The 14,556-nt window shown below is 34.4% G+C and overlaps 1 protein-coding gene across 2 annotated transcripts in view; it reads right to left on the bottom strand.

Annotated features, from left to right (window-relative positions):
• The window catches only part of LOC141453071 (uncharacterized), a 33,047-nt gene that overhangs the window by 13,670 nt on the left and 4,821 nt on the right, over window positions 1–14,556 (bottom strand). Inside the window, exon 1 of one of the 2 annotated variants that reach the window (XM_074125810.1) lies at window positions 11,721–11,742. The exons of the other annotated variant lie outside the window; for it this stretch is intronic. The gene's annotated coding sequence lies outside the window, so the exon portion shown is untranslated. Of the gene's footprint in view, window positions 1–11,720; window positions 11,743–14,556 lie in introns of those variants that run through there. 2 annotated transcript variants of the gene reach the window in all.

The following is a 14,556-nucleotide window of genomic DNA, read 5'->3' as shown; positions in this document are numbered from 1 at the left end:
GTTAACCATCAATGGACGTTCAATAAATTGTTAGTGAATTTAAAATTCGCGTTTAATTTATTTTCCAACCAACCTAACCACATGGTGGTTGTGGATATACTCGATATGGATATTACCGAAACAAGTGAAATTAGATATTTTATATTATCCCAAGGAAAATAGTAAGTATCTGTTTTTAATTTTCCGCTGTTAAATGGGTAATCGCTTGTGAAAAGGAATGTTTTCCAATTTTTCAAGAAAGTCAAAAATTTAGGGCGCCGTGGAAAAAAAATACGATTATTTAGGGAACCGCAAACCGAAAAAGATTGGGGAACCTCTTACAATATACGATCATGTATTATTACGGCAGAAATAAATGTGTTTCCCAGTTTAATGAGAATCCCTTTTAGAGCACTATAGAGACATGATCAGGGAAGGCTTGTCATCAATGTTAAGACTTTACAAACTGCATAATTTATGCAGGAAATAAATAAGTTTAGAAAATTCTGAATTAAAAGGAAATGTATGCGTTAGAAGTTTGAAAAACTGGAAGAGATGGTCATGTGAGTGTGTTCTCAAACCTTTTGGGGGGGGGGGATAATATTTTTAGGTGGGGTTAGCCTGGAAGCCTAATAGGAACCTTCACTTCTAAATGTAAGGTTCGTTTTCTTTTGTGGGTAGAGGGAAGAATGCCTCCTTTGTCCCCTTTTAAAGCGGTGTGTATTCGTAGTGAGGAATTGGCTCTCAGGTACTCATTTTGAGGAAAACCTTAAAATGAGTTAACAAATTTTTGGAATTGCAAAAAAAAAAAAATGAAAAACAAAAAGCCTCAGACTTTTGTTAAATCTGATTTATCTTGGGTTTTATCCAGTAAAAACTTACTTCCAGGTGGCTAATATTTGGCATAATTATGTTTTCTTTATAACAAATAGTGGTAATTATAAAGAGAGCTGGTATTTAATTAGTACTTAGGTACCGTGAAATATCTGCTGCAGCGCTAGATTCTTCTAAATAGATAAGCTAGATTGTTTCTAGTAAATAGATTCAAGATAATTAGCTATTGTTACAATCTGATTCAAATGGCATAGGAAAACATTATTTAACCATTTGCATGGGTAAAATATAAAAAAAAGGTTTACGACTTCTAGATGAAAGGATGTTGCCCTTTTTCTCAAGGATAGAACCCACGGGATATTATACTTACTTACATGAAATAAGTAATAGAATATTTCGTCTTCTATAAAAATTACTATAACTCTAATTAAATCGGGAATCTAGATAAATTATTTTTCAAATATGTGAATTGAATCTCTCTCAATGGCACTACAACCCAGTTAGTTGGGTCCTGGCCTCCTCGATCTTACTCCTCCAGTCGTCGTCCCTCTCTCTTGCAGCCGCCATCCAGTTTCCAGTTCGTAACTGCCTGGCATCCTACGTCACACTGTCGAACCATCTTAGCTTTGGTCTCCCAACTCTCCTTTTGCGGTCAGGGACTTCCTGTAGAAGCCTGTACGGGATCTCTTCGTGGGCCATTCTTGCGACATGTCCAGCCCTAATCTAAGCCAGATTAGCTTAATTAACGCTATAATATTCGTTAGAGCATACAGCTCTCTGTTTGTTCTGGGTCGCCAAGCCGTGTTCTCACGTATTGTGGGCCGAAGATCTTACGGCAGTATTTTCCTTTCTAATATTAAAAGTCGTTGTTCATCAGCTTTCGTAATTGTCCTGATTTCGGAGGCATATACCAGGACAGGGCGAATAAAAGTTTTATAAATTCTTAGCTTGGTTGCCCTGTCCAACAACTTACTTCTCATGTGCCTAGAAAAGACCAAAGTAGCACTTATTCGCGGATATGATCCTCCTGCTGATCTCGCTCTAGACGTCACTACTAGCAGTTACTAGAGATCCCAGGTACACAAAACTGTCGACCTTCTCAAATGAGTAGCCGCCGACTCTGAAGGGGACCTTCAAACCTTTGATCATTTGTAAAAAATTTGGTCTTACTTTCGTTTACACGAAGGCCCATACTTCTGCCAGCCTTTTTTATCTCCATGTGAAATGAATACGTACCATATCACCATCTTATATCAATATGAGAATACAAAGGATCTATCATAGGGAAAGCTAACATTGAGAATCCCATGACGTCCTGGTGACCTCACACTTGCATAAATGAAGTCCTGAGATAAGTTATTTCTAAAGGAGCATCCTTTCTATAACTCGGAGGTTTTGCCGACAATCTTAGTGTTTCTCTGGAATGCCTTGGAGGTAATTAGGGTTAGATGGTATGTAGATCACCCTCTGAATCCTCTGAACTTTTCAATTTAGGATACCTTCTTTAGAATATTTGTGGAGAACATTTGTGGGTAAACTGGGAACCAAGGAGTGAGAGGGAAGCATATACCTATCCTCTACTTCTGGCCCCTTTGGAAGACTCTCACGTCTAGAAGAACAAAACCTACAGATCTTCAGGAGGACGTACAATAAAAACGTCACTTTACTTTAATAGATTAGAACGCAGCACTGATTGAGCTCAGTTTCTGACAACCCCTAATCTAATTTGACTTAAGAGTTTTGAAGCACATAACATATTTTTTTTGGAAAAATCCAAATTAGAAAACTAGACACGTTCGAAATTAAGGTGAAAGTAACAATTACTGGTCTATCCAAGCCAATGAAACTTACAACTTCAATTACCGTCTGTTATTCAATGAAAGCTTTGTGATAAAATCTGAACGGACAGCTTTAGGCTATGAAAAAAAAGCTAAGAACGGATAACAGCGTTTCTAGCCACGAAGTTTGGATAGCTCTACTATTACTCTATTACTCTGTACTTTCTTCTACGGGCAGAAGAAAATAAATAAAAAAAATAGATTTGTTGTAATTTAGATCGCTTGAAGATACGTGTTGAAACACAGCATGTCATCTATTACACCGTGTCATCTGTCCAGTTGAGCATCCAAAATTGTTCATGTAACCGGATGTAGCAGCTTTAGCTTGGACAATTACTTAGCAAAAACAAAACAAACTGAGCTATTTTCTGAGCGAAACAAGTAAACCATCAATCTATAGGAAAATCTTTAAAACAAAAGTATTTAAAATAACAATAGGAAGTTAACGCAGAGGTCATGGGTTCGAATCCCAGCTGCTGGCCATTAGTTATTCTCTTCCTAGGAGCTTCTTATAGTTCACTGTCCGGTAATGTTTGTCTGAAACGAGAGAACACAGCAGTACTAGGCTTTAAAAGACTTAGGGCTTTAATGTACTCAGTTGTTGTCGTGCCTTAAATTAAAAATAAAAATAAATAAAATCCAACCGTCTGAAGAATTTCGCTTAACCGTTTATTCTTCTACACTTTTAAGTGTTCCTATAGACTTGGCAATTATCTACTGCAGCCATAAATTGCACCTAGCCATTTTTAGGTTTGAATTATACTGAAACATCATCATCCACAGACCTCAGAATATGATTTCCGGGTAGAAATTCGTTAAGTCTAAAATCTGAACGATTGCCATCATTCCACTTAGAAGAACAAGAGAAAGTAAAATCCAAAAAGTGAAAAGAAAGAAAAATAAAATTAAAAACAAAAACTACCATTAATGTTAGTTTCACTTTACGTCAAGTCCTCTGTAACTAATAATTTGTAATAAAAATATGTAACACTAACAAAGATTACATGTAATAAACTAGTGCATTGCAGCAAACAATGTAATAATTAGAAGAAAACAAAAGTTTTTTATTCTTTCTTTCTTAATTAACTGCTTAGGACATCCATATTACTTTTACAATTCATTGCTATTTGAAAGAAAGAATTATTTACTTGTAAATTTAAGGATCGACAACCTTTAGGTCGTATATCTTTTAAGTTATAATTAATGGACGATTAATTAAAGAATAAATACATAAAATTCGAATAATTTAAAAACCATTAATAGTAACCGACATGCAGTATTAATATTATTATTATTATTATTATTTTACGGTCTTATTCCATCTTTAATTATTTAATATGCTCTTCGACAATAAATAAATTAGTAACGGTCATAAAAGTGCCTTTTTATTAAAGTAATATAAATATGCACTGGATTTTTTTATTATTTTTTTAATTTAAGGCGCATCAACGCCAAAGGTCATTAGCGCCCGGAGCGTTTTTTTCCGCGTATTTCCAGCCTCTGGTCAGTGCTCTCTCGTTACAGACAGTGAGCTTTAAGGAGCACGTTACAAAGATAAACATCCAAGAGCTAGAAGCTAGATTTGAAACCCAGCATCTCCGCAATGGAATCCAGTATACGCTGAATCATAGAGTTGATTCTTAGAGATTAGTAGAAACTAGCCAACGTATGTTATGGTTACCAGGCGTTCCCGTTTCCCGAGGACAGTCCCCGAATTCGTACTTCTGTCCCCGATTGAAAAGTGTCCCCGGAATGTCCCCGGTTAACTATCATTACTAACTTGTGCAAGAATTTGCTACAAAACTTAGTTCAAGAGATGACATATTACAAAAAATACATTCATCACAAAAATACTTGTGACTTTAATTGTATGAGAACAAGAATATTATGTTTTATCAAGTATTAATAATTATATTTATAGTGTATAGTAATAGTAGTATTGAATTTACTTTGAGAAACTGAACTCTTTATCAGTGGACGAAAACAGTAACGATACAATCATCCTGTATACATGGAGGGCCAGGTGTCACCGGATTTCAGGTAAAAAATCTGGTAACCTTACCATAGGTTGATCTTCCCAATGAAACTAATCAAATAAAGAGAAAGTAAAAAATGAATTCTGGAAACACAATATATTACAGAATCACGCAGATGAGGTAACCGGAACAGGGTCAGCACTTACCGTAACACTTCAAAAAACCGGATGTTCGTACAGATTAATGAAATTAGACCACGACGACTTGGGGCAACCAGAGGAGAAACAGTTTCAAGCCTCTTCAAGAATGAGATTAAAAAGTTGGTGTCGAAAATCCATAACTAATGGAAGAGATTCAAAGTGTTACTAAGTAATGCTAGAAAGACAAACTCTGATAAAGGAAGTCGAAGAGGAGCTTTTTGTGCGGGGAAAAGGAAAAAATGCCGCGGGATTTCTATAAAGCTTCCTCTTCCGGTAATCTGTGACCATATATGGCCAAAGAATAGGTCAAGGTCAAGAGAAATGGAAGACTTAGCAGGAAGCTGAGGATTACCAACGATAAGGGTTTAAGATAATGACGTAAAATGGTGCAAGCTTGCTCCAGATTATTGGCGAGGTCTAGAACGTACAGGGCCAATTAGTAAGTACAGAATAGATTAAAAAATAAATTATATTGAAGATATGGTGCTTTTGTAAATCAGTATGTTTCACGCTTCATTTCACCAACTACCGCACTGACTTGAGTATAAAACCTATTGAAGCGTAGAACTAGTCCATATTTACTATATCATTTATTAACCATACACTAAATGGTTGTTAAACAAGAAACCCACTTTGAAGAGGGTAACACCCACTCCGTACTAGACAGATCGAGAGCCTGTGGTCTACTCGATGTATTTTCATTCAACACGGGTTTAGTAAAGGAAGTATTGTTCCCACCGACTGTGAAATTACTGTGATTACCTATCTTCAATTTGACGTATTTTTATTCTTTCAACATCTTTATGAGGGCCAAAAGGAGAGTACCCCCTTCCAGAAATGACACTTGGTGGATGAAGAAGAAGTGGAAGTCACGTTTGAATGGACACTTTTGAGGTTTTCACTTTCTGGCCAACTTCTCTCTGAAACGCCTCGTCTGACCTCTCTTTTATTGCTTTGCCGCGGTAAAGATGTCAAAATTTCACTATTTATGTAAACGTGCAGATCCGAAAAACTAATGAAAATGCAATTAGAATATAATAGTTGAGTGGGAAAACAATTCTGTTCAATTTATTTATCGATTTTTTCAACTCCAAACTCCAAAACATGTTTACAGCGGAAGATTCTATAGAAGTACCAGGATTTCGGAATGTATTAACAACCTCGTTAATCAAAATTCTTCAACTGATAAGTTCTATCTTGGAAAACTTAACAATACTTTAGCCAAAAACAACTTCCTTTGTAATGGGGCTTCAAAACAATACTATGACAAAAGGAACAAAGAAAATAGTGTACATTGAACTCGTTCATACAAAAAAAAAAAATCATACTTCCGCTTCCTTGATACGTATCATATTTATAAAAGATAATTTTTAAAAAAAATCAAAAATATACAAACGTCACAGAATTAAAATACAGTACCGCCCTCTAGATCTGCGCCTTATTGGCATTATCATATAAACTTCCTGCCTTGGACTTAAATAAATAAATATAAATAAAAATAATAATAATAAAATTAAATTAAGGTTACAACTACCCTGTAAACTAGCATTTTAGTAACATGGTAAAGTTTTTGAAAATGTGGGTAATGTTAATATGAAGTGAAATATAAATAAATCACAAATTCGGCGCTAGAAGAAAATTATTGATTTATAATCTAGAAGTTACCAGTGAACAAGCATGGGCCTGGCAACGGATAGCCTGTGTAGGTTTTGTCAGGAAGAAGAGGAGACGGCACTGCATGTGGTATGTCAGTGCGAGGGGCTGGTCTGGCTAAGGTACCGCCTCTTTGGCAAAGAGAAGCTGGTGCCAACAAGCCTCAGCCAGGGCCCTCTCTCGGACCTATTAAGGCTTTTAAGGCAAGAAGAACTCGAGAGGGTGCTCTGATGGCAGGTGCTCTGATTGACCACCTGGGAGCCCCCCCCAATTCCACAGTTCGGTTAAGGACAGGATAGGGGGAGGGTCTCCAACTAGGGGGGTGCCACAATAGATCCTTGGGGTGTCGCGGTGGCGTAGGCTGAATAGCCAATTCCCCCGGTAGAATCTATCTATCTATCTACCAGTGAACAAAATCATATGGCAGTTTTTTGAGCAAGACGCAATCATAAATTTGTGTCCTAAACTTGCAACTAACTATGAACTTCAACAATGTTCGATTCATTTTTTACTTTTATTACAGAGATAGGGAGACAACAAAAATAATATCATAAAAGACTATTGAAAGAGGAAGTATATCCGGTTCAAACAGGAAATAGGAACTATCAGTGTTCCATTTACCTTTTAGGAAATTATATTTTTAACAAAAATAGAATTATTAATTTATAGTTTTATTATTTATAAAAATTAATTATTTTTTAAATCTTTATATACGAGTATATTTATAAATTGAATATTCGTTCGCCTTTCATAACCAGTTGAAGCAGTAGGCTTGCAATAAATTACGTCAGGTGAAAATAAAATAAAAAAGAGCTGGTGGGGATTAAAGCAGTTTCTGCACAAAAAAAAAAAGAAGACAAAACAAAATGACCGTAAATTACGCTGAAATGCCAGTTTTAAAAGAGAAACAAGCCAAGCTCCACTGCTCTTCCAAAAGTGACCATTTTACTGTAAGTGTGGTGGCGGTGGGGGGGGGGAATGTTCTAAACGGAAGTTGTGAATAATAAGTGTCAAAACTATTTTTCGAAATAAATCTCAAAAAAAAAGTACGATCAGTTAAAGTGGTACATCCGGTTGAAAATGTTTCTTTGAAATTATAATTTTAACGAAAAGTTTAAACACTACTAAAGTATTTAGTAAGAACATTGGCTATGAACAATATCCTTAGTAATACCCAAAGGACAATTCAAAGTAAAGTGGAAACCATTTCTGATTCTAGGGACCCCAAAATCGGATATAGATATAGGGTGCTCGGAAAACTATAGCTGTATTTTTGTACTAACTAGAGTAAGCACCAAAAAATTAAAATAAAAATAAAACTTTTTTTCCCGAACTCAGAAGATCCTAAGACGAGTATTTAAGGATAAAAATTCCAAAACTGAAAAGTAAAAGAAAAGTAAAGAAGCTAAAAACAAAAAGATAATCACAGAAATTCCATGTACCAAAACGTTTCTATTTCTGTTTTAATATTCTATGTTGGTAACGTTCGCAGTGCAGCCATCATTATCTTTGGTAATGCCCTAGATTCGTAATGTTCTCTGAATTTTAAAGGAAGTTCAGATTTAACATGGTATATACACACACTATACAGAGTGGAATTGTGAAATCTAAACAAGTCAATACTCCGCTACAGTAGAATTGCAACTGTGTGCATTTTTATTATTTTTTGGTATATCATGTCGTGCAAAAATATAACATTATAGTCTGCTTATTTGAATTTATGGTAATTCTGAACTCATTCATCTTTTTGAAAATGAATGTCTTTTTATTAAAAAATACAAAATAAATACAAAATAAAAGATGCAAATGTATTTAGAATAAATAAATGGTAAAAAGGAAACTAATAGATACAAAACTGATAATCAATCTACTACAGACATACTGACCTATATCAATTTTCTATACATTGTAGATAATCCTTTATTTATGGAGGGGTGCGGTCAGAGAGGTAAATAATTTGTGTTTACTTTCATGTATGGAGTCACACAAGTCATTCATTAACATTCTCGTTTAGGAGAGAAAGAGTGTGTGTGTGTGTGTGTGTGTGAGAGAGAGAGGGCACGCATTCGTTCTGGTTACTGTGGTAACCGTCCAAAGCTGTTTAATCATGCGCGTCTATACATGTGTCTGTCAAGTTCATAATATTTCCTTGAACAAATAGAACGTGCTCACAAAAGACGTTTTCACCAACCATGTTCTAGTCTAATTTTCTCAATTCTCTCAAAATGTTATTCTTTTATTATTATTATTATTATCAAGTCAAAATTTGTAAGTTTACCCTTGGATATTCTTCTTACGTCCTTTTTAAATAATTAGAATCACATATTCATCAATATTGTATTCAACAATAATCATTTCCTGGAATAAATATTATAGAACCGCGTTTTCTGCTTAAATTAACGAACGGGCTTCCTTCCATATAATAATTATAATAATATGGTTTTATTAATTATTCATTTTCAACTCTACCTAACTTAGATTCAAACAAAAAACGAAGTGCATTGACACAGTCCATCTGCAAAGTTGCACTCAATAACTATCAAATTGAATAATACAAAAAAATAATAAAACATAAAATTAAATACAGTTTTTTTTAAAAAAAATCTTTTATTGTATTTACCACTGCAACAGTTGTTGCAACAAGCAAATACGGTGAAAGAGAAAAGAAATAAAAGGAAATCATGAGTGGAGAAGGCACCCAGTGGTGCCACTCCAGTAACGTGCTTTACTCTCACGATAAGAGAAGATCACGAGAGGCTATCTTCTCTTCAATCTCCTTAGAGGATTGCCTGATAATGTGGGAGGAAGATAGATAGGTGTTCTATGAGAGGGTTAGGATGAGCTGCTGAAGAGGAATGAAATGTGAAGAAACGATTGCTAGCAAGATCTGTAATGAAAGGGATTTTGAGGTCATTATGGCTCTAGTAAGGTTAGATACATAGAACGAAGCGTTAAGAAGTTTTCGAAGTATTTTTGACTGTAATGTCTGGAAGGCGTAGTGAGTTGGTGCGCTTAGTCGATCCCCCATACTTCGATGCCGTATAACCAAATAGCTAGCAGTAACAGTAGATATAAGAGTCTTTTGTTATGTAGGTTAAGTTTCGAACGTTTGTCAAGTAGTCTGGCGAGAAGTTTGTAGCGTTGGTTAGTTTCTTGTCTTTTCAGTCTAGTATGGGGATACAGTTAAAATTATTTAAGGAATTAAGCATTTAGGTACATAGAAGAGATATTTAAAAATAACAGAAAATGTTCTACAAAACAAAAGAATAAACCTTTTTACACTCACACACTCACACAATAAATAATTAAATTAAATAACAAATATTTAGAAGGTCATTAATCTCCTTTAATTTATTAGTAACTGTTCAATAAAATTCTTTTCTTTTTTGATGCGCACAAACTGTTTGCATTTCTTATTACTTTCAACATCGTACTTCTCACCAGATTCAAACCTGTTTTATACGAAAAAGATTTATAAGTTTTATTTTTAGCTTGAAATTGGTTGACCTTCGAACGTCCATGTTATCTTTACGTTTTACTGAAACTAGGAAGTAATTGAACTATCATGGCTACAAACATATGAACATCTTTCTGTACATTAGTTTAGAACCTCATTTATTTAATTTAAACTTTTTTCAAATTTATTATTACAATTAATACTATCCACGATAATTTGGGAACTATCCCTTGTAGGTCTTTTTCTTCCATAAATATCTCAAAAAAAGGGGAAAAAATACCAAAATTAAAAAAAGTTAAATTATAAAATTAATTAAAATTAATATATATTCGAGTAACTTATTTGTTACTGATTCCAGCCGCATTATAACTTAAAATAGAGCAACTATTTCCATAATTTACACATTCAATATCCTGCTCATTCACACCTACCTCACTTCGTGATTGTACTTTCTTTTTTGAGCTCGCAGTCTATTTTTTCTTCTCCAAAATAATGTACTAGACGTTCGAGATGGCTCTTCCTTCGCTGTAAGGCCCTCCTCATTATCCCAAAAAGTACTTCCGGCTGATATAAAGCAAACAATGACTCCTCAGTGATATTCTTAACTTCCACCAACTTTCTACTTCTTTTTTGCCTATCCTGAAGCGACATGTCTCTCTGTTAATCCAGACCCGTAAAGTTACGGTGTATTACTTAGGACCAACTACACTTCTGCCCATTTCGGCAATTCCACCAGCAGCATTTGACTCTGTCCATTGGAGAATACTCTATCTATCGACCATTCACCGATTACAAGACATTTCTCAAAAAAATTCCTTAACCAGAGATACCAAAATTATCACCTTCTTTGAAACCAGACAGGACTCGCTTTCGACTTTCACAGCTTTTCTTAATACTTCTAATTTCCTCTTTGAGGCATACAACTTCTTTCTTCAAATTTGTTTGTCAAGTGCTATAAAATGTTCTTTTGACGGGAACATTGCATGCTTAGCATCTAGCATATCATTTACTTTAACTCAACACAGTATCATCTCTATCACTTGATTCTCCTAGACTCTTTTGACCCATAATTTCCTCTGGTGAAGGAGAATCTATCTGAACTAAGAATAATACCTGCTTCTATTTCCGTAATGTATGCTCCTCTATAGAGATGAGTTACGCCAGAGATGAGCCCAGCAGCACAGTAGCGGCAATAGTGACAGTGGGCGTGGCCAACCATCCCTCAACTCCCCACCTCATTCAATCACATTACTTCCACTAGTTATTGCAACAAAACAAATCATCCAATGGTAATAATTACTCTTGTTCACTAATTAACTTTAGCTCGAATTAGCCTATCTCAGCTAGCTTTATGGGATGGTAATATTGATGTAAAAACTTTTTTTTTTGTAAATAACGGTATATAAATTAAAATCGGCCATAAAATTATTTAACTGTTTATAATAACTTGGTAAAAAAGTTCAAATAACTCTTTTTAGAAAAGTTTATCAAAAGCAGTAATTTACCTTTACAATTCACCTCACTAATTGAAAGAAAAAACATTTGAAGACCAAACAGGTTAACATTAAATAATTGATTAAAAAACAATACGCCAGTCTAATGAACATTTTCTGACTTGTACTTCTATAATTACCTATACACTTAAAACTTAAGTTAATTGCAGAAGAAGAAGAAGAAGACAAATCCAAGACAGTTATTGTGAGAATCACCAATTAATAAAGTTCACACACATAAACTCGTAAACTTTAAAAACTTAAATTTATATTTTATATATAATACTAACGATCTCTCTTTGTCCGCCTTTCAGCACGATTAAGATACTGGGATTTAGCTGGATCCCGGCTAAGGTTCAAGTTCTGTGAAGCCAGTATATGCAGAAAGTTGAAATTTAATATTTCCCTTAGAAGTCTCCAAGAAATATGACAATAACATTCAGATCACCCTTGAACCGGAAATACTACAATTAATAGAAGTTATTTGTTTTTGTTTTATCTATTCTTTATTTATTATTTTTTAAAAATAGTTCCATCAATGTGACATTTATAATATTAAAGACAATTCAAAAGAAAACTAAGTAAATCTTATTTTTTTTAAAAAAAAGACGAAATTTATAACTGTAATTTAAGTGAAAGGAAATTTAGAAATGAAGAACCGTTTCCTTTTTAAAAAATAATAAACCCTGTCCCAGTTCAATCTTGATGTATAACAAGTTCATTTAGTCAAACATTCATCGTGAATTTTAATTATTTATTATTATATTAACCTATATTGTGGTTCCTAGTTTCTATTAGCTTAAATTTAAAACTGGGTCATCGTCAAATAACTTTTGTATTAATTTAAAATATTATGGCTGTCAAAAACGGCCATCTTTTAATTTTCACTCAAATAAATCAGCAAGTTATTTTTATTCAGCCTGTTATAGCTTTAATTTTTAAAAGAAATATTCTCTTTTTTCATTATTAATTTTTGAAGAGCATCCTTCCAGCCACCTATTTCCTCATTTTGAAATCATACTTGACTGACAAGACATTTTAGAGTGAAGGTAGGAACTATTCTTTCTCCATTCAGCCATGCTGACGCTGGAGTTCCGCAAGGCAGCATACTAGAGCCCTATTCTGTACACAATCTACTCCTCAGACATACCTACTCATCCTCAAACTACTCTTCTCATCTATGCTGACGATACTGCCATCTTATCTATTAACAAAGATCCAATAATAGCTCACAGAAACCTTCAGTCTCACCTCACCTCCTTAGAAAAATGGTTCAAAAAATGGGGCTATCAAACTGAACGAAACTAAATCTCAAAATATTACCTTCACTCTTCGACGCATCACACTTCCTCCTGTCTTTTACAATCTTATTCCTTTACCAGTAGTCAACGTAGTCCGCTACCTTGGGCTTTACCTTGACAGAAGACTTACGTGGAATCCTCATTCATTTCTTAAGAGAACAGAACTGAACAGACGCTTCCGACAACTGAAAAGACTACTCGACAACAGATCAAAACTCACTCTGAACAATAAAAGACTTATTAGTGCAAGTTTATTAAAGCCCATCTGGGCTTATGGCATCGAACTGTGGGGTGTTCAACCAAACGCTCAAATCTGCAAAGGATCCAGTCCTTGCAGACTAAAATTCTTCGCTCTATAGTAAAAGCTCCTTTCTACGTCACCAATCAAACCGTTGAACGTTCTTTACGTCATACAAGTTGCAAAAACCACGTTACAGAAAATTCCATCTTAACATTCAAACACATCACCATCCACTTATACAACATCTATCTTCCAGAATATTTCCAAACAACACTTCCAGACGTCTTAAAAGGCAGTGGCCTCGCGATCTCTTCTCTGATGAAGAGAGTCAGTAGAATTTAGAATGTTTTTGGAGAGTTACCTCTGGGTAACTTCTCCACTCTGATATATATTTATTGTTATCATTGTTGCTTACAACGCAAAATGCGTTGATTGTAACTAAATAAATGATTAAAAAAAAAAAAAAAATTGAAGGATATCATTCAAAATATTCTGAACTATTATTCTTTTTTTAAAAAAATGATAATTAATGCAAAATCTGTAGTAAATACAATAATTGTTATTGAATTCAGTCGGCAAGAGCACTCAGCCTGGACTATTGTCCGATAGGAGCGCTAGGTGGTGGGCCGTTTGGGCTTTTCCAGTACAGACTGTGGCGTATGCTGGCCCTAAGTAAAAATATCTCTCCTTTTTTAAAAGCTCCGAGGGCCGCAGAAGGAAGGAGATCCATCCAAACAGCAGCCAAGAGTCTTATGTTTGGACACGGAAGGTTCTTCTAAGTGCCACTTCCCTGACATTCGCTCGCCTAAATTTCTAAAATATTGATCTGTCCGCATTTTAACTTGCGAATCAAAGGCAAGTAGAGTAAGGAAACTGAAAAAATTGTCTACTAACATTGAACCACATTAGGAGAAGCCAATTGAGATGAAATTACAACGCTACGCTACTAATCTATAAAATATCTGCTAGGGAAATTAGTTTTTAGGACAGCGGTAGTTTGATTGCGTAAGCGATTCTGTGTTGCATTTATAAATTCGCTTCAAGTACCAATAAACAAAAATGGTAAAAGAGAATATTTACCTAGAGCATAATATAGGTCACAAGTTTAATTACAAGAGAAAACTTTTTTAATATTGATGCTCCATTATTTAAGTAAGTTACATTTTTTTTTTTAAATAAAACCAATAGGAGTCCACAAATGATAGTTTACAATAACATTTGGAAGGTAATAACAGGTAATTGTCTATGTCAGTGCGTTTAACAGACATCATTTATATACCAAGTATGTGCAAACAACAACAATAACAAAAACATGCTAATTTATGTACTTTCCCATGAAGGCATTAATCAAGTATGCAGTTACAGAAGCTTTACTTTCAAGAACACTTGTTACTTTCTGCAATAACAACAAGTCTCCTACAACCATGTCCACGCATACAAATATATAGGTAGTAACGGGCCACATTACTACACATGAGAGATAAACTATGGCGGTTACCGTTAACTAAATTTTTTTTTCTCTTTAATTTTATGGAAGTTTACCTCATTAAAAGATTAATTATGGAGAAATATTAGGGATTGACT

This window comes from Rhodnius prolixus, unplaced genomic scaffold, assembly GCF_049639745.1.
Source record: "Rhodnius prolixus isolate KJV_2025 unplaced genomic scaffold, Rpr scaffold_3, whole genome shotgun sequence".
NCBI classification, from domain to species: Eukaryota; Metazoa; Arthropoda; class Insecta; order Hemiptera; family Reduviidae; genus Rhodnius; species Rhodnius prolixus.
Note: the sequence above shows the minus strand (reverse complement) of the source record. Positions and strands in the feature narration are given on the sequence as shown.